Source organism: Myotis myotis, unplaced genomic scaffold (genome assembly GCF_014108235.1).
Source record: "Myotis myotis isolate mMyoMyo1 unplaced genomic scaffold, mMyoMyo1.p scaffold_m19_p_9, whole genome shotgun sequence".
Classification (NCBI taxonomy): Eukaryota; Metazoa; Chordata; class Mammalia; order Chiroptera; family Vespertilionidae; genus Myotis; species Myotis myotis.
Window position 1 is genome coordinate 60006171 of NW_023416401.1, and position 23244 is coordinate 60029414.

The 23244-nt window shown below is 38.2% G+C and overlaps 1 protein-coding gene and 1 pseudogene across 1 annotated transcript in view; one reads left to right on the plus strand and one right to left on the minus strand.

Moving 5' to 3' along the window:
• Positions 1-23244, minus strand: part of CBFA2T2 (CBFA2/RUNX1 partner transcriptional co-repressor 2) — a 149571-nt gene that overhangs the window by 50374 nt on the left and 75953 nt on the right. The gene's annotated exons all lie outside the window — the stretch shown is intronic.
• LOC118663843 lies at positions 17092-17651 on the plus strand (annotated as a pseudogene).

Sequence of the window (23244 nt, forward strand, 5' to 3'; positions counted from 1 at the left end):
ACATTTATTTTCCATGGGAAAATAGGTTTACTTTCAACAATATTAATCCATCTAATGTCAGAGATGTTACATGGAATGATCCAAAACTTAGCAGTTATAAAAACACCAAATACAATGTAAGATGGTATTTTTGTTGGAGGCTGGGTACCACTGAGATGTTTATCAATGCTGAGTTTTTGGGTAGAAGAAGATATGGTCAAATGCTCCTGATTATCATCCCTGAGAAAAATGAGCTGAATATAGATCTTTCAGATGCATATAGTACAGCAATCCTGATCATTCCAAGCAGGTTGACCAAGGAAAACCACATTTCTTTTTTTTTTTTTTAACATATTTTTATTGAATTCAGAGACGAAGGGAGAGGGAGAGATAGAAACATCAATGATGAGAGAGAATCATTGATGGGCTGCCTCCTGCATACCCCAAAATGGGGATCATACCCGTAACTCGGGCAAGTGTCCTGACCAGGAATCAAACCATGACCTCCTGGTTCATAGGTCGACATTCAACCACTGAGCCACATCAGCTGGGCAAAACCACATTTCTTTAAAACAAATCAGACTCCTAACTAAAAAACAATTGGGAAGTTTTAAAGAGAATGATCTTTGGAGGCAGAGGCTGAAGGTAGATAATTTTGTTTTTTTTTGTATGTATAAGCATACATTTATATGGTTCAAAATCAATATAAAAAGAAATATTCCTTGCCTGTGTCCCTACATACTTCACCCCATACGTAACCATTTTAATTGGTTTCTTGTGTATCCTTTCATTCTTTCTTGGTACAAATGAGCAAACATAAATATAAATTCTTATCCCAGCCCAGCTGGTGTAGCTCAGTGGTTGATGTTGACCTATGAACAGGAGGTCATGGTTCGATTCCTGGTCAGGGCACATGCCTGAGTTGTGGGCTCGATCACCAGTGTGAGGTGTGCAGGAGGCAGCCAATCAATGATTCTCATCATTGATGCTTCTATCTTTCCCTTTCCTTCCCTCTCTGAAATCAATTAAAAATATATTTAAAAAAAAATTCTTATCCCACTCCCCATGTATATACAAAAGTAACATAATTACATTAAACTGAACGCTCCCAATAATGGCCTCTCTTGTAGCAATCCCTTTTGCAATACATCAGGAAGTGGGTTCTATTCCTATCTTCTAAACCAAACTTTGGTAATATGATGGAAGTGTGATAGAAGTGACTGAGTGCCAGTTCTAGGCCTGTCTTGGAACCCTGGTTCTGCCATTAAAGCAAATTCCGATTAGTCTGCTAGACGATGAGACCACATGGAGCAGAGGGAGATGAGCTGTACCAGCTAAAGCCAGCTGGTTCCCAAACATGTGAGAGCCTAACATAATGAGTCTGATCTGCAGCTAGCTGACCGAAGACATGTGAATGAGTAAGCACAACCAAAAGCAGAAATGTTTGACTCATAAGCAAAAAATAAAAAAAAATAAAAAATGACAAGTTTATTGTTTTAGGCCACTAAGTTTTAGCATGCTTTGCTATAGAGTAACCGACCAACAGCAACTAACTAATCTATATCTATACAAATTGTGGGTGGTTATTGACTTCTACTCCATATTCAGATTCAATTGCTCCTTGGTTTTTTGTTGTTCTTGTTTTGTTTTATAATTTTACAATATGTCCTAAAATTCTTAATTCCATAACCTTAAAAAAAAGATGCATAATATTTCATTGTGGATGTACCATAGTTTATTTGCTCAATCCCCTATTGATGGATAACTGGATTGTTTTCAATCATTTATAGCTGAATTTTGAGGCTCTCCAGATCCCCTGCTACTGACTGCCCTCTATTTGCCAGGTTTGAAGAAACAGATAAAAGAAGACAGAATCCTAAATAATGGGAAAAGCAGATATATTTAAATGTGTACAAAAGTACTCAGAAAATAAAGAAGTAGAAATGTTACTCTCTATGAACTCCACAGAAATCTTTACAGACCATTAAGTAATTCAATAGGAAGGCTAACATGGGCTTTCCAGGCAGCACATAGGGAGAAAAGCCTGAAGACTACAGATATACTTTAAATAGTGCACCTAAAGATCAGAACCCAGTGGGGAAAAATCAAGAAAAAATTCCCTTGACCACAGCATCTCTTTAACTATTGCCAAGGGTAGGTAAATGTTCTGGAGTAATTATCAGATGAGAAGCATTTCCAACATTGACCATTCTAATTTGCTATAGAGGAAAGAGCACCAAAATACTATTGCACAAGGGCTGATAAGGCTGGTAAACTGATTATTGGCAAAGCACACGTTTCTCTTCCTTGTAGCTCTAAAACAAACCTGAGAACATATCCAACTTTTTAAACAACAGGCAGGCATCATATACAGAGACAGCCAGGAATAGCTGTTTACAATGACAAATAATTTATCATTCAACAAAAAATTGAGGCATAAGGACTCACACAGAGAAATTACCAGAAGACATTTTACAAGGGACATTAAAGACGGAGCTCAATTAAAATAAATTAATGCTTTGCTGTATACTAACAATGCAGATCAAAAATTTTTTTTCCCCATTCCACATTTATAAATACTTTGTGGAAGATTATTTTATCTAATACATCCCTATTATTCAAGGATCAGTAAATTCTTGTTCTGCAAAGAGGAAGACAGTAAATATTTTTAGCATTGTGGAACATTGGTCTCTCACAACTATATAACTCTACTGTTGTAGCATGCTCTGGACCAGCAATTTTTAACCCTTTTTCTCATGGAACACATAAACTACTAAAATTCTGTAGCACACCACAAAATATATTCTATTTTTTGCCAATCTAACAATAACAAAAAAAATAGGTATAGTTTTTATTTGTTCACAGAGGGCAGCTAGTGTCTTGGCTGCTGTCAGTTTTTAATTTGGCAATCTAAGGGAAAAGAGATCAGTGCCCCTGACTAAACAGTCAGGTATTGCATGTTTTAAAAATTCTTCTGGCTAAAAATCACTGCTCTAGATAATATACAAACGAATGGTCTTGGCTGTGTTCCAATAAAACTTTATTTACAAAAATAGAGGGTGGTCCACAGTTTAATCAGTAGTCCATAGTTTATGGCTAATTAAAAAACTGGAAAAATTCAAATGTCTAATTCTTACTTTATTTCTATGCCTATAAAATTTAATTTATAACATATACTGAAGTGGTTCACCTGAATAACATTTTTTCTTTTCTTAACACTGGATATAATGCTCAGTGGTTAGAGTGTCAGCCCACAGATCGAAGGATCGCAGGTTCGATCCCCAGCCCAGGTCAGGCTTGAGTGGAGGCAACAAATCGATGTATCTCTCACATCGATGTCTCTCTCTTTCTCCTCTCCCCTTCCACTCTCTCTAAAAATCAATGGGGGAAAATATCCTCCACTGAGAATTAACAAAAAAATAAAATAAAATAAAAGACTGGATATAAAGAGACTTTTACTAATTGACCAGTAAGAAAATAACACACAGGTGGAGAACCAAGATGGCGGCATAAGGTACAGACCGGTGAGTGCTGCCTCCCACAACAACATTGAAAATACCAACTATAAGACAAAACAGCTATCATTCAGAACCATGGGAAAGCTGGCCCAGTGGAAGTTCTACAACTGGAAGGAAAGAAAGAAGAGCATTGAGACTGAGTAGGATATGCAGAGGCACCAATAACAGCGGTATAGAGTCGCGCGCCAGGTGGGCTGCAACTGGATGAGCGGTTTTTTTCAATCGGAAGGGGTTACAAACTCTCGAATCCACTGAGCTTGTTTGGGGTGGGATTCTGAGGTCCCAGGCCCCTATGGGGAGAGGCGGGACGGCCTTGCAGCGGGGTCGGAAAGCGAGGGCGGCTTTCTCGTGGAGCTGCTTGCTGGCACTCGGGGACGCGGAGTCACGGAGAAGTGAGGAATCGCGGAGACACCATTGCTGTTTGCTCTGCCCTGGTGATTCCCTGAGACCCCGCCCTATTCAATTTACATCCTGGCCCAAGCTGTGCCAGTGGCACAAAAGGAACCACCTGCGCTTTTGCAGCTTAACCCAACAAACTGCAGATTTCAACTCCTTGCACCCATATGGGACACACTCAAGAAGCAGAATCAGGTTCGGAGGAAGCCAGGTCAGGACACGGCTGGGCCGGCAACATGGAACCACTATACCAGCAAATGCACAAACAGGTCCACCAGATCCAGTCTCACATGGAACGCCGGGAGATGGCAGACAAGCAGTCTATGCACTTAGTAGAAAACGAAATCCAAGCAAGCATACCAGATATTCAGCCAGCAAGAACGCTTGGAGATTTTGTCCAGCAAGGAGCCTCCCAACAAAAGACAGAATGCCAAACTTCGTGTTGACCAGTTAAACTATGATGTCCAGCACCTGCAGACTGCTCTCAGAAACTTCCAACATCGGCGATACGCAAGGGAGTAGCAGGAGAGACAGTGAGAGGAGCTTCTGTCTCGCACCTTCACTCCCAACAAGGGATGCAGCGCCCCCTTCAAGGCTGAGACAGCCCCTGCGAGTCTGAGACAGTCCCTGTGAGGGCAAACACAGGGACACGTCACAGATGGAAATAGCTACATTTTCCATGTGTATGACCCGGCAACAAAAAGTGTACACCTATGGATGAGGACAGTGGTGGGGGTAAGGGCAGAGGGTTGGATGGGGACTGGGTGGAGGGGAGCTATGGGGGGAAAAAAGGGGAACTGTAATAATCTGAACAATAAAGATTTATTTAAAAAAAAATAACACACAAAACAGAAAAAAATATTTAAAGACAATACTAATAACATGAAGTCAGAGCTGAGGGGTAGCAAAGATAAGGCTAGTTATGATGTTCTTCCAAAAAGCAGACAGATCTAAGAGAACTTCAAAAATGACTAGCATACCTGTGAAAAATCACTTGTTTCATTGTTATGATAATTTAGTCATTCCTTTTTTTCTCTATCTTCTACCAATGCCATCTGATATAATTCTAACAACTCTATAATAACACACAATCCAATTAAAAAAAGATTTTTATTGACTTTAGGAGAGAGAAGAAGGGAGGGAGAGGAAGAGGGAGAGGAATTGAACTGGATTATGCCCAACCAACTGACCCACACCGGCCAGAGCACAAACAACCCAATTTAAAGAACAAGGAAAAAAGACATAAAAATACAATTCTCAAAAGAAGGTGTAGAAATGGCTGAAAAAGACATAAAAACATGCTTGACATACTTAAGTCATCAAAGAAACATAAAACACATCAACAAAAAAGAACAAACTACTGATATATATATATATATATACACACACACACAATAACGGATGGATGTCAAAAGCATTAGGCTAAGTTAAAGATGCCGGATACACAAAAGCTACATACTGCATTATCCAATTTATATAATACTTCAGACAAGATAAAAATTAGTGACAAAATGCAGATCAGTGGCTGCTTGGGACTGATGGGAAAAAATGATTATGAAGGGGGATATGGAGCACATAATAAATCTTTTTATGGTGATGGAACTCATCTACATTTTGATTGCAATGGTACTAAGAACTTTATACAACAGCTAAAAGTCAAACTATATACATAAAACGGGCGAATTTTACTATATATAAATTATACCACAATAAAGCTGAGAAAAAAATAGTAAAATAAATTCAGCCTTTTAAAAATTTTTTATTAATCCTCATCTGAGGATATTTTTTCCATTGATTTTTAGAGAGAGTGGAAGGGAGGGGGAGACACACAGAGAGAGAAAAACATTGATGTGAGAGAGACACATTGATTGGTTGCCTCCTACATATGCCCCGGCCAGGGCTGGGGATTGAGCCTGCAGTGGAGTTATGTGCCCTTGACTGGATTCGAACCAGGCACTTTTCAGTCTACAGGTGGACACTCTAGCCCAGTGATGGCGAACCTTTTGAGCTCGGCGTGTCAGCATTTTGAAAAACCCTAACTTAACTCTGGTGCCATGTCACATATAGAAACTTTTTGATATTTGCAACCATAGCAAAACAAAGACTTATATTTTTGATATTTATTTTATATATTTAAATGCCATTTAACAAAGAAAAATCAACCAAAAAAATGAGTTCGCGTGTCACCTTTGACACATGTGTCATAAGTTCGCCATCACTGCTCTAGCCATTGAGCAAAAACAACTAGGCCCAGCCATATTTTTTTTAAAAAATCACAATCAAGTTGAGTTCATCCAAGAAAGCAAAGGTAATTTAATATTAGAAAAATATAGTATAATTCACCATATTAACAGAAGAAACACCATAAAATAATTTCAATAATTACAGAAATAGCTCAGCTGGCATGGCTCAGAGGTTGAGCATTGACCAATGAACCAGGAGGTTATGGTTCAATTCCTGGTCAGGGCACGTGTCAGGATTGCTGGTTCAATTCCCAATGTGGGGCATGCAGGAGGTAGCCAATCAGTGATTGTCATCATTGATGTTTCTCTCTCTCTCCCCCCCATCCCCCCTCTCTGAAATCAATAAAAACATATTTTTAAAAAATAATTATAGAAAAGGAAGATCAATTCCTTAACTTGATAAAGGGTCTACCCCAAAAACTCATATAAAATGCCATACTTATATTTATTTATTTATTTATAATTAAATCTTTATTGTTGAGATTATTACAGTTCTTCCTCTTTTTTCCCGTCATAGCTTTCCTCCACCCAGTTCCCAACCCAACCTCTACCCTTACCCCCCCCCCCCGCACTGTCCTTATCCATAGGTGTACAATTTATTCCAATCTCCTCCCGCAACCCCCATACACGTTTCCCCCCGAGAATTCAGTCCACTACCTTTCTATGCCCCTGATTCTATTATATTCACCAGTTTATTCTGTTCATCAGATTATTTATTCACTTGATTTTTAGATTCACTTGTTGATAGATATGTGTTTGTTGTTCATAATTTTTATCTTTACCTTTTTCTTTTTCCTCTTCTTAAAGGATACCTTTCAGCATTTCATATAATACTGGTTTGGTGGTGATGAACTCCTTTAGCTTTTCCTTATCTGTGAAGCTCTTTATCTGAACTTCAATTATGAATGATAGTTTTGCTGGGTAAAGTAATCGTGGTTGTAGGTTCTTGCTATTCATCACTTTGAATATTTCTTGCCACTCCCTTCTGGCCTGCATAGTTTCTATTGAGAAATCAGCTGACAGTCATATGGGTACTCCCTTGTAGGTAACTAACTGTTTTTCTCTTGCTGCTTTTAAGATTCTCTCTTTGTCTTTTGCTCTTGGCATTTTAATTATGATGTGTGTTGGTGTGGTCCTCTTTGGATTCCTTTTGTTTGGGGTTCTCTGCGCTTCCTGGACTTGTAAGTCTATTTCTTTCACCAGGTAGGGGAAGTTTTCTGTCATTATTTCTTCAAATAGGTTTTCAATATCCTGCTCTCTCTCTTCTTCTGGCACCCCTATAATTCGGATGTTGATACGCTTGAAGTTGTCCCAGAGGCTCCTTACACTATCTTCATATTTTTGGATTTTTTTTTTGTTTTTCCGGTTGATTGTTTTTTGCCTCTTCGTATTTCATATTTTTGACTTGATTCTTGGGATCCTCTAGTCTGCTGTTGGATCTCTGTATAATATTCTTTATTTCAGTCAGTTTATGCTTAATTTCTAGTTGGTCCTTTTTCATATCCTCGAGGGTCTCACTAGATTTATGGAGGGTCTCACTAAATTTATCGGCAGTTTCTAGAAGATTCTTGAGTAACCTTATAACCGTGGTTCTGAACTCTATATCCAGTCGTTTGCTTTCCTCCATTTATGTCATTTGTGACCTGTTTCTTTGTCTCCGCATTTTGGCTGCTTCCCTGTGTTGATAGAGTGGCTTTCTGTGCTAGGTGTCCTATAGAGCCCAGTGGCTCAGCCTCCCCAATTACCTGAGGTGGACACTCTTGGTGCACCCCTTTGTGGGCTGTGTGCAGTCTTGTTGTAGTTAAGCCTTGATTGTTGTAGGTTATCACTGGGAGGAATTGACCTCAGGCCGATTGGCTGTGAGAATCAGCTGTGTCTGCACTGGCAGAACTTCTGTGCTGGAGACACCCTTCTGGGGCAAGACTTGCTTCAGTGGGGCTTTGGTGCTCACTGAGTCTGCCCTCTGAGTGTGTTCCTTATGGATCTGAGGAGTTGTAATCTGGATGGTCCCACACTGACCACTAGGTACACAGGCTCTTGGATCTCTAAGGAGGTACTAATTTAGCCTCTTCCTGAGGCTACCCCGCAGGAGCTATGGAGAGATCTGCAGATTCCTCTTCTTTGTTTGGGGTTTGGAGGTGCCCAGCTGAGGCACAGCTGTGAAGCAATGCAAGCTGCTGTGGGGTCTTGGGTCTTCTTTTGGAAGTTCTTGGTCTCTCTGACCCAGCTGCAGTTTGTTAAGTAATTTTCATATTGCAAAGGGCCAGGTTATTCATATGCAAAAGCCTCTGTGCACAGCTTGGGTGGGGTCTCAGGGAATCAAGTGTGGGGAGCAAACAGCTATGGCTGATCCTCAGTCCTGCCCTAAGAAGCCCCGGGTCTCAGTGTCCCGGCCTTAATTGCTGCAAGCACCTCTGAGAGAAAGCCGCCCTCGAGTTCTGCCCAATGCCAGACAGTCCAGTTTCTCCCCGTATGAGTCTGGGTCCCCAGAGACTCACCCGGAACTGGAGTTCAGAGCAGTCGGGAGCTTGAGACTCCCTCCCGACTAAAAAAGACCACCGCGTCCTCAGTTGCCAGCCCTTTCTACATGCGCCTCCATATCTCGGCACTTTACTTCCGCACCTCCTCTGAGTCTCAGTGTGCTTTTCTCTTTCCTTCTAGTTGTAGAATTTCCACTCATCCAGCCTTACTGTGGTTCTGGATGGTGTCCGTTTTGTCTTTTAGTTATATTTTTGGAGTGGTTGTGTGAGGCAGCAATTTCTGGTGTTTACCTATGCCACCATCTTGGTTTCCCCCTCTAAAATGTCATACTTATTGATGAAATATTAAAAGTGCTGCCTTTCAACTAAGAAAGAAGATAAAGATGCCCAGTATCTACTCAACATTTACTTAAGAGTCAAGGTAGAACAGCAGGACAGTTAAAAAGAAAAAAAAAAAGGAAGAAATAGCCTGGCCCACATGGCTCAGTGGTTGAGCGTTGACCCACGCACCAAGAGATCACCCGTTTGATTCCTGGTCAGGGCACATGCCCGGGTTTTGGGCTCAATCCCCTGTAGGGGGCATGCAGGAGGCAGCCAGTCCATGTTCTCTCTCATCCATGTTTCTCTCTCTCTTTTCTCCTCCCTTCCTCTCTAAAATCAATAAGAACATATTTTTTTAAAAGAAGAAAATGAAAGAAATAAAATCATCATTTTGTACATACAAGATGACTTTATAGAAAACCAAAATAATCTATCACCCAAGTATTAGAATTAATATGTAAGTTCAACAAGGTTGCTAGATCAAAGCCCAATCTTTTAAAAATTAGTTGCATTCCAGCCCTGGCCAGTTTGGCTCAGTAGAGCATCAGCCTGTGGACCAAAGGGTCGTGGGTACAATTCCAGGTCAAGGGCACATACTTGGGATGCAGGCTCAATTCCCAGATCCCCAGTCGGGGCATCTACAGAAGGCAACTGATCAATGTTTCTTTCTCTTTGTCTTTTCTCTCTCTCTCTCCTTCTAAGCATGTCCTCAGGTAAGAACAATAATAAGCAAGGAAATAATAAACAACATATTCAGGATAATGACTATTGCAAAGGAAAGGAAAGGGATAGAATCAGACAGTTACAAATTATAGTTCTAATGTTTCGCTTCTTTAAAAGCTCTGAAGCAAAATGTTAGACAAAACATTAAAATCTGACAAGCTTAAAGTGGGTACATGTGTGTTTGTTATACTGTGCTTTCTTCTTATTTTGTAAGCTTGATATATTTCATAAGAAAAGATCACTGGCTACAGTGGGGAAAATAGTGAGATCATAGTGCAGGCAAAGACTACTTATAAGGTTGTTATAGTGAGAAATGATTGTGACCTGAGATAGGGAGTACCAATAGGAATGGTAAAAGCGGGTTGGATTTCAGAGATATTCAGTTAGAACAGGATAGAGTTAGAAAAGGATTTGTTGACTGATTAGATGTGGAAGATAATTTGGGGTAACATCTGGAATTACTGACTGAGATAGTGGCAACCAGAGAGCTATGTTGGAGGGGAGAGATGACAAGTTCCATATGTATTGAACATACTGCTTTCATGATGCCTCTGTGATAGCCAAGAGGATGTTCTAGTTGATAAATTCAGAAGTCTGGTGTTGAAAAGAATAGTCTGGTCTAAAATTGTGAGTTATTAGTATAAAAATAAGAAAATTTTGGCTATGAGAAGTTAAAAAGATGTTATGTGTCAAAAACAAATAAAATGAATTATGCCTGATTTTTTTCCCTATTGAGTTTTACTCCATATACAGTGTTAAGAATGGACTATTATACACTAAATATTTGTTCATACTTTAATAGTTTATTCAATTCCTCTTCTTCAAGCTATTAGTTTTTTTAGATTAGTTGTAAAGTCAGATATTTATAACATGCTTACAAGCCCTAACTCTCAGTATTTCCCACCTTCTGCAATTTGTCTATACTGTTCCACAGAAAATTTTGCTTTGCATTTCTCTGCAGATGCTTTCAGTTCCCAATTCTAGAGAGCCAGGCTCAGCTAACCATGGCCACCTTCATTCAAACCAATGCCCTTTTAGGATAATTCCACTCACAGGGAAAGCATAAGACAGGAAAGAAGGACAGATAAAGGGATATGGTAAGAAAGGTGTTATTTTCATAAACTGGAATTTTTTAAAATAGTTATTTTTATGACTTTTTTTATTAGTTTGTTAGAGATACCTTAAGAAAGAATCACACACTGGTTAGCTTAAATTACAGAATCTATTTTCTCAAAAATTTGGAAGGCTGAGGTGTTGATAGGACTGATTTCTTCTGTGGCCTCTCTCCTTAGCCTGTGGGTGGCTGTCTTCTCCCTGTGTCTTCATACATAATCTATGTCCAAATTTCCTCTTCTTATAAGGACATCCAGTCATATTGACCCACCCTAATGATCTCCTTTTAATTTAATTGCTGCATTGAAGACTCTATCTCCAAATTCAGTCACATTCTGAGGTTCTGGGGTATTAAGACTTCAACATATAAATTTGTAGAGAACACAATTCAGCCCAATAGTGAGGGTGGGGATGATGAAGAAAGCAGATTAAGGAGGTTGACCGGGTTTTCCTGAATTGAATTTTAGTATTCTCTCATTCATTCATTCAAAAATAGTTGAGTAATTACAAGATATCTTACTGCTGAGGATAGACAGTAAATAAAACAAAAGTAAGTAAAAGATAGAGCTCAAGGAACAATTCTGCAGTATTTAGCTTGGAAGGATGGAGTTGCCATCTACTGAGAAGGGTGAAAATATGAAAGGAAAATGGGTGGAGGGCTAATCAGAGACCAGGACTAAATTTAAAATGCCTAATAGATATTCAAATGGGGATGTTGGAATAGGCAGCTGGATATAAAAGTAGAGAGATGAGGCCTGCGGTGGGAAAGTCTGAGCTCCTGATTAAATGTTGTCAACTGATGAAAATATTGATGCTATTTAAAGCCTGAAACTGGATTATCTTAGAGGAAGTGAGTATAGAATAGAGGTTCAAGGACTGATATTCAGGTACTCCAATTTTTAGGGATCAAAGAAAGTGAGGGGAAAAAACTAAAAATAAATAAATAGATAGATAGATAGATAGATAGATAGATAGGTAGATAGATAGAGTTTGATCCTGGCCTCTGTGGTTGAGCAGTGACCCATGGACTAGGAGGTCAATGGTTCGATTCCCAGTCAGGGAATATGCCCACGTTTCAGGCTCGATCCCCAGCATGGGGAGAGCAGGAGGCAGCCTATCGATGTTGATGCATTGATGTTTCTATCACTCTCTCCCTCCTCCTTCCCCTCTCTCTAAAATAAATTTTAAAATATTTAAAAAAGAAAATGGTCATGAAGGAGACATTAACCTTAAAAAAAAAAAGATTGAAAATGAGTGGTCCTTTGCTTCTTGGTGAGCCTGGCTAGAGGTTCATCAATCTTGTTTATCCTTTCAAAGAACCAGCTCTTGGTTTCATTGATCTTCTGCATTGTTTTTTTGGTCTCTATGTCATTTATTTCTGCTCTGATCTTTATTATCTCCTTCCTTCTGCTCACTCTGGGCTTTTCTTGTTTCTCTCTTTCTAATTCTTTAAGTTGTAGAGTTAGATGATTTACTACCATTTTTTCTTGTTTTTTGAGGTAGGCCTGTAGAGCTATAAACTTCCCTCTCAGGACTGCTTTTTCATTGTGTCCCACAGATTTTGGATTGTTGTGTTTTCATTGTCATTCATTTCCAGGATGTTTCTGATTTCTTCTTTGATCTCTTTGGTAACCCAATCATTGTTTAATAGCATGCTATTCAGCTTCCAAGTGTTTGAATTTTTTGGATTGTATTTATTGGTTTATTTCTTTTTCTTTTTAAAAAAAAATATATTTTATTGATTTTTTACAGAGAGGAAGGGAGAGAGAGAGTTAGGAATATTGATGAGAGAGAAACATCAATCAGCTGCCTCCTGCACACCTCCTACTGGGGATGTGCCTGCAACCAAGGTACATGCCCTTGACTGGAATCGAACCTGGGACCTTTCAGTCTGCAAGCCAACGCTCTATCCACTGCGCCGAACTGGTCAGGGCTATTGGTTTATTCCTAATATTATGCCATTGTGGTATAAGAAGATGCTTGATATGATTTCAATCTTCTTGAATTTGGAGAGACTTTGCCTGTGACCCAATATGTGGTCATCTTTAAAAATGTTCCATGTGCACTTGAGAAGAACATATATTCCGTGGCTTTGGGGTAAAATGTTCTGAAGATGTCAATTAAGTCCATCTGATATAGTGAGTCATTTAGGATTGCTGTTTCTTTGCTGATTTTTTGTCTAGTGGATTTATCCAGTGATGTCAGCGGGGTATTAAAGTCCCTTACTGTGATTGTATTATTGTCGATGTCTCCCTTGGTATCTTCCAGAAGTTTTTTTAATGTATTTGGGTGCTCCTGCATTAGGTGCATATTTGTTTATCAGGGTTATATCCTATTGTTGTATCGATCCCTTTAGTATTATGAAGTGGCCTCCTTATCACTTGTTATGGCCTTCACTTTGAGGTCTATTTTGTCAGATATAAATATTGCCACCCCAGAGGTTTTTTTTCATTTCCATTTGCCTGAAAGATATTTTTCCATCCCTTCACATTCCATCTGTGTGAGTCCCTTATTCTGAGGTGGGTCTCTTGTAGACAGCATATATATGGATCATGTTTATTTACACATTTAGCCACTCGATGTCTTTTGATTGGAGCATTTAGTCAGTTTACATTTAAAGTTACTATTGATAGGTACTTGTTTGTAGCCATTTTTATTTTTTGTGCTTGTGTTCCTTCTTCCTTTTTTATTTCTTCTTTTTACACCAGTCTCTTCAGCATTTCTTACATTGCTGGCTTGGTAGTGATAAACTCCCTTAGGCTTTTTTGTCTGGGGGAGGGGGGGGGCAATGGAGGAATAAGGACACATATGTAATACCTTAATCAATAAAGAAAAACATTTAAAAAATAAAATAAAAATAAAAACATCTAAAAAAAATGAGCGGTCCTATTTTAAGTCATTATGCAGTGTATCTGAAACTTACATAGAGCTGTATGTCAATTATACCAATAAAACTGGAAAGGAATGTTTAACAAGAAAGAAAATGAGCAGCCAAGAAAATTGGGGGGGGGGGGGGGGGGAGGGCGTGGACTCAAAAGCCAAGTAGCAGGCCCTCTGGATTTCAAGATGAAATATATAAATATTCACATAGGAATACATTCTAGCTGTTTAGGTTATTATAGGGATTAGGCCTATGGTTAAGAAAATATCTTCAAAAACCAATTATTTTAAAAATTTCGCTTTGGTCAAAGTATCAGCAAACAAGAATATAATTACAAAGAAGGTTAGAACAAATATATTATTTGTAGCAAAGGATACAAAAGCATTTTAAGAGACTACACACAAATCTCACTCCAGAGTTTAATTGGGACAAAACAAGTATAATGGCTAAAGTACCTTAGGCCAAATAAAACAGTTAATATAAAATTTTCCTTCCTCCCCCAATTTAAGACTATCTCTTTGCTGAAATAGAACATATAGAAAATATGAAAAAGCTTATATGCAGCAAAACATAAGATGAAAAGAGCAGTTTGACAAGTAGACCAAATTGTAAACCAGCTGGATATTTATGTCCTTAAAGAGTCAAAGGCAGGCTTATGTAGAATACAGAACATTGGACATGAAACTAAAATATGTGACTGAATCCTGATTGTTCTACCAACTTGTCAGCTGGGGGCTCTTCGGCAAGTCACTCCAGAGCCTTGCTTTTCTCATCTAAAACACGGAGGGGGGAGGGGAAAGATGTTGAAAGGCCAATTAAGTAACAACTAAGAAAGTACTCTGTTATACTATTAAAGTATAAGATATTAGATAGCTATCCATCAGAAATGTATTAACAATCAGTATCCACTAATATGTTGAAAGTAACTTAAGGATCTCTTCCAATGTTAATGATTTTAATATTTTTTTTTAAATATATTTTATTGATTTTTTACAGAGAGGAAGGGAGAGAGATAGAGAGTTAGAAACATCGATCAGCCGCCTCCTGCACATCTCCCACTGGGGATGTGCCCGCAGCCCAGGTACATGCCCTTGACCGGAATCGAACCTGGGACCCCTCAGTCCGCAGGCCGACGCTCTATCCACTGAGCCAAACCGGTTTCGGCATGATTTTAATATTTAAAGATATGTTGTAATTGCCTGCCAACATCAAAACCCTGTTGATAACCTTAATGCAAGTTAAAAGCAGCAGCCACACAGCTAGCTGACTTGATAATGTAAATAGGGAAAAGTGAAATATGGATTGTTGCTTCCCAGCTCCAGCAAATGTTTATTTGGAATAATATATTATCTATTTCCAACTGCACACCATCTGTTTCAAGTCTCCACCAAGTTAATATTTCTCACATGAACAGAAATGACTTAAAATCACATTTGATTAGCATCTTGCCTTCTTATGGAGGTTATCCCTACCCACAGTCTCAATCTATTGAATCTCAACCTCTTAACATTGTGCTGCTTTGGCCAAACATATTTAGCCAAAGTCAGATAACTCAGAGAACTGAGGCTGTCAGAGAATAAGTTAATTCTAGTCCTTCTTAGTCAAATGGATTCCTTCTTACATTTTTTTTCTGGAGACAGGGAGAAATGATAAAATTTCTCACAGCTTTCCTACGATTCAAAACTAGGTCTCTCTGGTTTCATTTACTGATGCATCTGTGCTACAATTTCTCTGGAACACAGAACCTTCAAGAATAATACTTTAGTAAATCCTGGCAGGTCAACTCTAAATATATCACAATAATATCACTTATCCATCTCTACTGTTCCACTTTAGCTCAAGTCACTGTCATCTCTCACCTGTACTACTACAGCTGCCCCCTAACTATTCTTTCTGCTTCTGCTTTTGTCCCTTCCAATCCATTCTTCATATAGCAGTCAAAAGTGCTGATTTAAAAACCTCAAAGAGATTTTTTCACAGATGTATTTAAACTTCTGGAATAACTTCCCAATGCTCTTACATAAAACAGAGACTCGTTACTTTGGCTTAAATACAAATATCAATCCAGCAGTTCTCAAAATGTGGTCTGGGAACCCTTGGGGATTCTGTAGACCCTTTGGATGGGTGTGGGTGTACCCTCACCTGGAGGGTCAAAACAATTTTCATAATAATAAGAGGTTATCTGCCTTATTTACTCTTCTTATTCTTCCATGAGTATACAGTGATTTTTTTCCCCAGTGGCTACATAATTAATAATAGTACAAGAGATATAAGGCAGAAGTAGACATGAGAAAACAGTTATATTCTAGTAAGCCAGTCATTAGAGTATTGTGAAACAGTGCCACTCTTCTAATTAAAGTTTGCTTTGAAAATCAATTTTCATAAAAATGTTATTTACACTAACATGTAATGAGTTTATTATTTTAAAAGAATATTTAAAATTTTTAAATTTCCAATGGAAATATGGTGTGTGTGTTTCCTATAAAAAATGTTTGTAAAAAAAAAAAAAAAGATTGCAAAGAGATCCTGAAACCAACGAGTTTGAGAACTGCTGACCTAGCCCATGCCTATCTCTAAAATCTCATACACCTGTCCTGTTCTCAGAATACACTAGTTATGCTGACATTTCTTTTTACTTCTCAAATACACCAAGAGAATTCCTACTTCAGTGCCTTCGGCCTAGAATTGGCTTTCACCAAGTTGTTACATGACTAACTCCTTATCATTCAGATGTCAGCACAAATATCATTTTCTCAGAAAGAGCTTCACTAACTAAAGTTGCTCCACTATCCCTACCAGACCATTCCATGATGTTAGTTATTTTCTTCATTGCAGTTATTACCATCACACCAATCAGGCAAGTGATTGATGCCCACCTTTGGGAAAAACAAAGGCCTTTTCTATTTCGTTACCACACCTGCATCACCTAGTGCATGCAACACCAAATCAAAAGTGGCACATCCTAAAAGCTTGGCTGAACTTGAATAATATTCTCTCTCTCACAGCTCCCCATTTTCAATAAATCAGCATAATCTTGTCACTTCTACCTCGTCATACCCATCCTCAACCCTCTCTCTACTCTTAGAGACACTGTCTTAGATTAGCCCCTCATTTCTCTAACTGGACTCTCCCTGGGATTCAATCTATTCTGCACACTCCTTCCACGAACCCATTTCATCAAGAATCTCTAGTCCTGCCCTAACTGGTTTGGCTCAGTGGATAGAGCGTCAGCCTGCGGACTGGAAGGCCCCAGGTTCGATTCCGGTCAAGGGCATGTACCTTGGTTGCGGGCACATCCCCAGTAGGAGGTGTGCAGAAGGTAGCTGATCGATGTTTCTTTCCCATCAATGTTTCTAACTCTCTATCCCTCTCCCTTCCTCTCTGTAAAAAATCAATGAAATATATATTTTTTAAAAAAGAATCCCTATTCTCGGAGACTTGGCTTTATAAGCCCAAGGGAACGGGTCTCAGAAACCCTTTTTACGAAGATGGCGCCGAAAGCTAAGAAGGAAGCCCTTGCCCCTCCCAAAGCCGAAGTCAAAACAAAGGCTTTGAAGGCAAAGAAAGCAGTGTTGAAAGGCGTCCACAGTCACACACACAAAAAAGAGGATCCACCTTCCGCCGGTCAAAGACACTAAGGCTCCGGAGGCAGCCTAAATATCCTTGGAAGAGCACGCCCAGGAGAAACAAGCTTGACCACTACGCCATCATCAAATTCCCCCTGACTACCAAGTCAGCCATGAAGAAGATAGGAGACGATAATACACTGGTGTTCATTGTGGATGTCAAGGCCAACAAGCACCAGATCAAACAGGCTGTGAAGAAGCTCTATTGACATTGATGTGGCCAAGGTCAACACCCTGATCAGGCCCGATGGTGAGAAGAAGGCATATGTTCAACTGGCTCCTGACTATGATGCTTTGGATGTTGCCAACAAAATTGGAATAATCTAAACTGAGTCCAGCTGCCTAATTCTAAATATAAAAATTTTACACTGTAAAAAAAAGAAAAAAAAAGAATCCCTATTCTCTGTTGTTCTTCAGACTGACCTTCACAATTCTCAGTTGCTAAATACTCATGCATAGCATCCATTCTCATGAACGGTCTACATTAAGTCGTGGTCATCCTATGATCATACTGTCTCCATTTCTAGAACTCCTTCCTCTTCTCTAGATACACTTAAATCTTCCCCAACACTTTTGTTCCAATTTGTTGATTCTGTTTTCATCATCTGTCACCAAGCCTAGGACACTATAAGCAAGAATAGTGATTTGATAACAATTATTAGTTAATGAACAGGAAAAAAAGACATAAAAGGTAATTATGCTATTTAGTTCTAGTGAAGTATGATGTTAATATTAATAGCATAAGTATAGGCAAGTTATGCTTACTCAAATTCTAGGCCACAGACTGTCTCATTCACATTAAAAAATCATACAACTTTACTTGACATTAAAGAGACAAAGTATGAATAAATCAGTACCCCTTTAAAAACATCACCCCTCAAAAATACATGTACTATTAATGCATCATCACGCATATAATGAAATCAGTATAATGTTATATCCGTGTAGCTACACAAGAATAACTTTTTTAAATTGGTGGGGAATATCACAGACTTATACAGACATCAAATCTTTTGTTCATATAACTCCCTCCATAAGGCCTTTCCATCCCCAAAATGCTATATTTATCTAAATCTATCCTCCCCCTATACACACAGCTGTTACTCCTTCAGACTGAAAAATACTAAATCTTAAAAGGCTGTTAACTTGTGCTATCTTAATTATATTCTATTAAGTAAAAATGCTTGTCCAGTGCAAAGGCATATGTGCCCAGTACCATCTTTCAAGTATTAGTAAGGTAACCATCAACTTAATTTAAGGATGACTTAACTTTTTTTATAAATCACATTACAATTCTCAGTTAAGTTGGATATACAAAGATGTAATTTTTCTGCACATATTTATTCTTCAAACTTTAAAAAGAGTTTGCCAATGCTAGGGCTCCATTTGGTTCCATTTCCCTTAATATTTAAAAAACTGATTCATATGTTTCCTCAGTGTGAAGAATGGCCAGCCAGTCCATCAGTGTCTGCTTTGGGATGAATAACCAACAAAACAGAACTGCAGACTTGGGATTACCAGGGACCAAAGATCAAGCTCCCTTCAGAGATGGGAAGCCCCTGGATGAACTACCTGAATGGCTGATATCCAGCTTTTCCCTAGGGAACTTTGGACGTTTGGGAGGTTTGCCTTATAACTGCAAAGATAGCACATTCCATTGGTGGACAGCTTTGAAATGGTTCTTAGCAATGGTCACTAATTGGTAATAGATCTGTCTTCTGGGTCTTCCTTAGACAGCTTTGATATAGAAATATGATACAGTGATAGAAAAAAACAGTCTCTGGATTCAGACAAATCAGGATTCAAATTAAGGATCTGCTACTTTTAATAGGGGGAATAGTCCTCCTCAGTCTCAGATTTCTTATTTATAATTATGCAGTCAATACTGTCCAACTGCCAGAGTTGTTGTTAACAAACAAATGAAATAAAAATAGTACAAACTAGCACAGATCCCATACCAAAGAAACAAATTTATCTTTTTTTTCTGTTTGAGGAAAATCTGAACAATGATGATCTCATACTGTTCAGGCTAAGCAATTAAAGATAGGATAGTTTGGGTTTATCCTTCCTTTTCAGAATGTAAGCTCGAAATAGAGTTCACATAACTGACTTTTTATGGGCCTAAATCTTAGGGGAATGTATGATGCATATGCAAATGAGGTGCTTTATTATAATGAATCTGGAGGAAGCAGTATCAGATAAATATCCCCACAACAGATAAAGACTAGGGAAAGTGTCTCCATAGCCTCCTTATGCTCTTTCTGCCTGGCTGGACTTCTAATGTATGACTTCCAACCCAGAAGTTCTATGTCAGATTCATTAATCTGTGCCTCTTCCACAGCCCCCAACTGTCTTCTCTGCTGTTCTTCACCATTTTTAAGTTTCAGCTCCAGTTTAAGCCATATGTTTTGCATTTACGCCCTTGAAGTTTCCATCTACCACAAACTTGCTTTTTACTTATTTTTTTAAAATTAGAAATAGGTCTTTAGTTTAATCAAGAGCTTTTTTTTTTTTTAGGAAGGGAAAGGGATCTATTTATAGAAATGATTTTTTTCCCCTTTCAGCTCCTTAATGTTAAACCATCCCTGCATTATGAGATCACCTTGATTGATTAGGCTGTGTTACTCTTATTTTTTTAATGTATATTTTTATTGATTTCAGAGAGGAAGAGAGAGATAGAAACATCAATGATGAGAGAGAACCATTGATCAGCTGCCTCCTGCACACTCCCCCACCAGGGACTGAGCCGGCAACCCGGGCATATGCCCTGACTGGGAATTGAACTGTGACCTCCTGGTTCATAGATCAACGCTCAACCACTGAGCCACACTGGCCGGGCTAGGCTGTATTACCCTTAAATATAGTGTCATTACAGTAAGCTAAGATAATGCAGTATAAGTCTTTCAAACAGGATAGAAGTGAAGGAACAAAGAAATATAAGCTGAATGAGAATGGTACAATTTTGGTTAAAATATATATATACTTATTTGCTTTTAGCTTTCTATTTTAATTACAGAACATATTCCAAAATGTTTATTTTCCTTTCATAAGTTCATCATTTTAATTAACACTTGAGCAAAGCTAAAATACAGACTAACAACACATATTTTAAAGTATCAACAAAAAGTAATAGTTGAGTCTATATGTCTACAATGAGTTGGAAGTTTCTATCTTTCCCTTTCAATGGAAGACCCAAAGATTTACTCTAAATTCCTGACTTCATCACTATTAAAAATTTCTAACACAATTTAAACTATGTGAATGAAACAACATTTGCAACAAGTGGTCCAGTTGTGAGCATCTGCCTCTCATTTATCTTGGGACAGAAATCATGAGTTAAGATTAATGGCTTTAAATCCCAAACAGCCCAGACATAACAAGTTAAAAATGAAATACATGTAAATGATTCAACTTTTGGTTTTGGAAACATCCAAGATGTTTTTCCATCTAAGTCCATTTAAGGGAATATAATTAAAATAATTTCAATCAACAAAGGCAAAGAGTATTACATGTTTAAGCAGTGAAGTTTAGATTTGGGTTGGGACAATTCTAGGAGGTTTCTCCTGTATACTTTTTGGAAAGCTAGCAATCAAGTTTGTAGCTTCCAAATTAGGACAGTCCTGAATTTCTGTGCCCTAATATGAACTTTCTAAGAAAAAGAAAAAAAAAGTAAAAATCAAATCACACAACTTTTTTCTGACTCAGAACTGCCTTTCTATTGTTATTTCCTTATTATGAGTCCCCTTGGCCCTTCATGCTCTTACCACTAAGTACTTTTGATTATTTAGAAATTATTGACCATGGAAAATCTTAAGATTTTCTCTATTTTAAACTCATATTATAGAATACAAATGGCTTCCATGAATTCAGTCTGTGCTTAAAACCTTCAGAGAGAAAAGAAGAAAAAAAAATACAGAAAGATAGGAAGGATGAGCAGGTTTCACTGTTTTGGGTAAAGAATCGATATCAATAGGAACCTCAGTTTACTCATCTCTAAAATAAAGGATAACAATGATAATAATTCACCACAATGCTGATATAATTACATGAGCATATACAAGTGGTCCTTTTACACAGTGTAAAGTATCATACCCATTAATTAGCTACCTTTTTAGGGTAATGGGACAAAGGTACAAATAGAGACTGGTATGCAAAGAAGGATAAAAGAATTAAACATATTTCTTTTTTTAAAAATATTTTTATTGATTTCAGAGAGGAAGGGAGAAGGAGAGAAAGATAGAAACATCAATGATAGAGAATCACTGATCGGCTGCCTCCTGCATGCCCCCCATTGGGGATTGAGCCTACAACCTGGGCATGTGCTCTTGACAGGAATCAAACCTGGGACCCTTCAGTCTGCAGGCCAATGCTCTATCCACTGAGCCAAACCAGAGAGGGCTAAATTTATATTTCAATAGTCAACCATAAAGAGTAATCATTCTTTTCTAACTTTCAATTTACCATGGCCAACATTTCAATTTCTCCACATTTCCTCACTTAGCCAGTCCTCCATCACTCACCAAAGCATAACAAAATGAGATAGTGAATTTTGAAAGAAAATAATGATGTATTTCCAGTCCAAACTGTAAGGTTTTGTAGATTATCTATATGCTTGTTACTGCCCATTTGTTACAGTATGCATTACTAATGCACTGAGAAGAAAGGTACAGAAATAAATGTATTTTGAAGTACCAACATTCAATTAGTGGGTTAAAACATAAATTTTCTGCCAGAAAAACATTTCTACCATTTCACTATGCAACCTCACTCCTGGGAATTTGTCCTTAAGAAAATAACTCCAGGGAAAAAGCAATTTATACAACAGAGGAATGGTTAATTAAATGGTGGACCTGAATGTCAATGTGAACTGTGAAGACATTAAAAATTATAATTATGAAAATCATTCAACACTTGGGGAAATGCATACAGTACAAAACTAGTGGTGGGGGGGAGCCTCCTAATGCAGTTACGATTACAATTATTCATTAAAAATTGATACATATGTTCACAGTAAGGAACATGAAAATGAATTGAGGACATGCAGGGCATAACAGGTAAATACCAATTTCCTTGAATTATTCTGAAGCATTGCTTATAAAATATTTTCATTTGCTCTCTCACTAAATATTTTTTTGCTGCACAAGAATTATAAGACACACACTGGGCTGCCAAGCATTCCTAACACGTTAAGTCTTTCTTCACACACAAATAGTATGATCTAGCTACAATGACCTCATTTTTGAAACCAACGTTTTGACAAGCTGTTAAGATCAGGGAACAATGGGGCAGATTATTTGAAATAGAAAGCATGACAGAAAAACCAAGATCTGAAAGTCAAAAGTCCTAGGCCCCAGTCCTTCTCTACCTGCACAGCATAGATGGGTAAAAACATGTTCTTCATTTAGACCAACTGCCCTAGGTTACAATCCCAATAACTTGGTTGTATGACCAAAGGCATGTCAGATAAACTATCAAAACTTTATTATGAGTTTAAATAATATCATTTTTTTATATATATACAGTAAATGCTTAAACGAATAAGCACACCTAAAACACTGGTTCACTATAAAATAGGCAATTAAGCCGCCCTCCCTCCCTCTCACCTATTTTGGTAACAGGAAACAAAGTTAATAACCCTGTTCTAAACTGCAAACCAGCCAGGCCTGTGTGGCTCAGTGGTTGAGCGTTGACCTATGAACCAGGAGGTCACAGTTCAATTCCTGGTCAAGGCATATCTGGGCTTCTGCTTGATCCCCAATGGGGAGTGTGCAGCAAGCAGCCAATCAATGATTCTCTCATCACTGATGTTTTTATCTCTTCCTCTCTGAAATCAATTCCAACCCTCAAGAGTTCATGGTGTCGCTGGGTGATAAAGAGTTTAAGGAGGGGACCTCAAGTAAATTGGGAGTGAAACACAAAAAAAAGGAAGATTTCACTGAATCTTATAAAGCCAATCAAAATCTT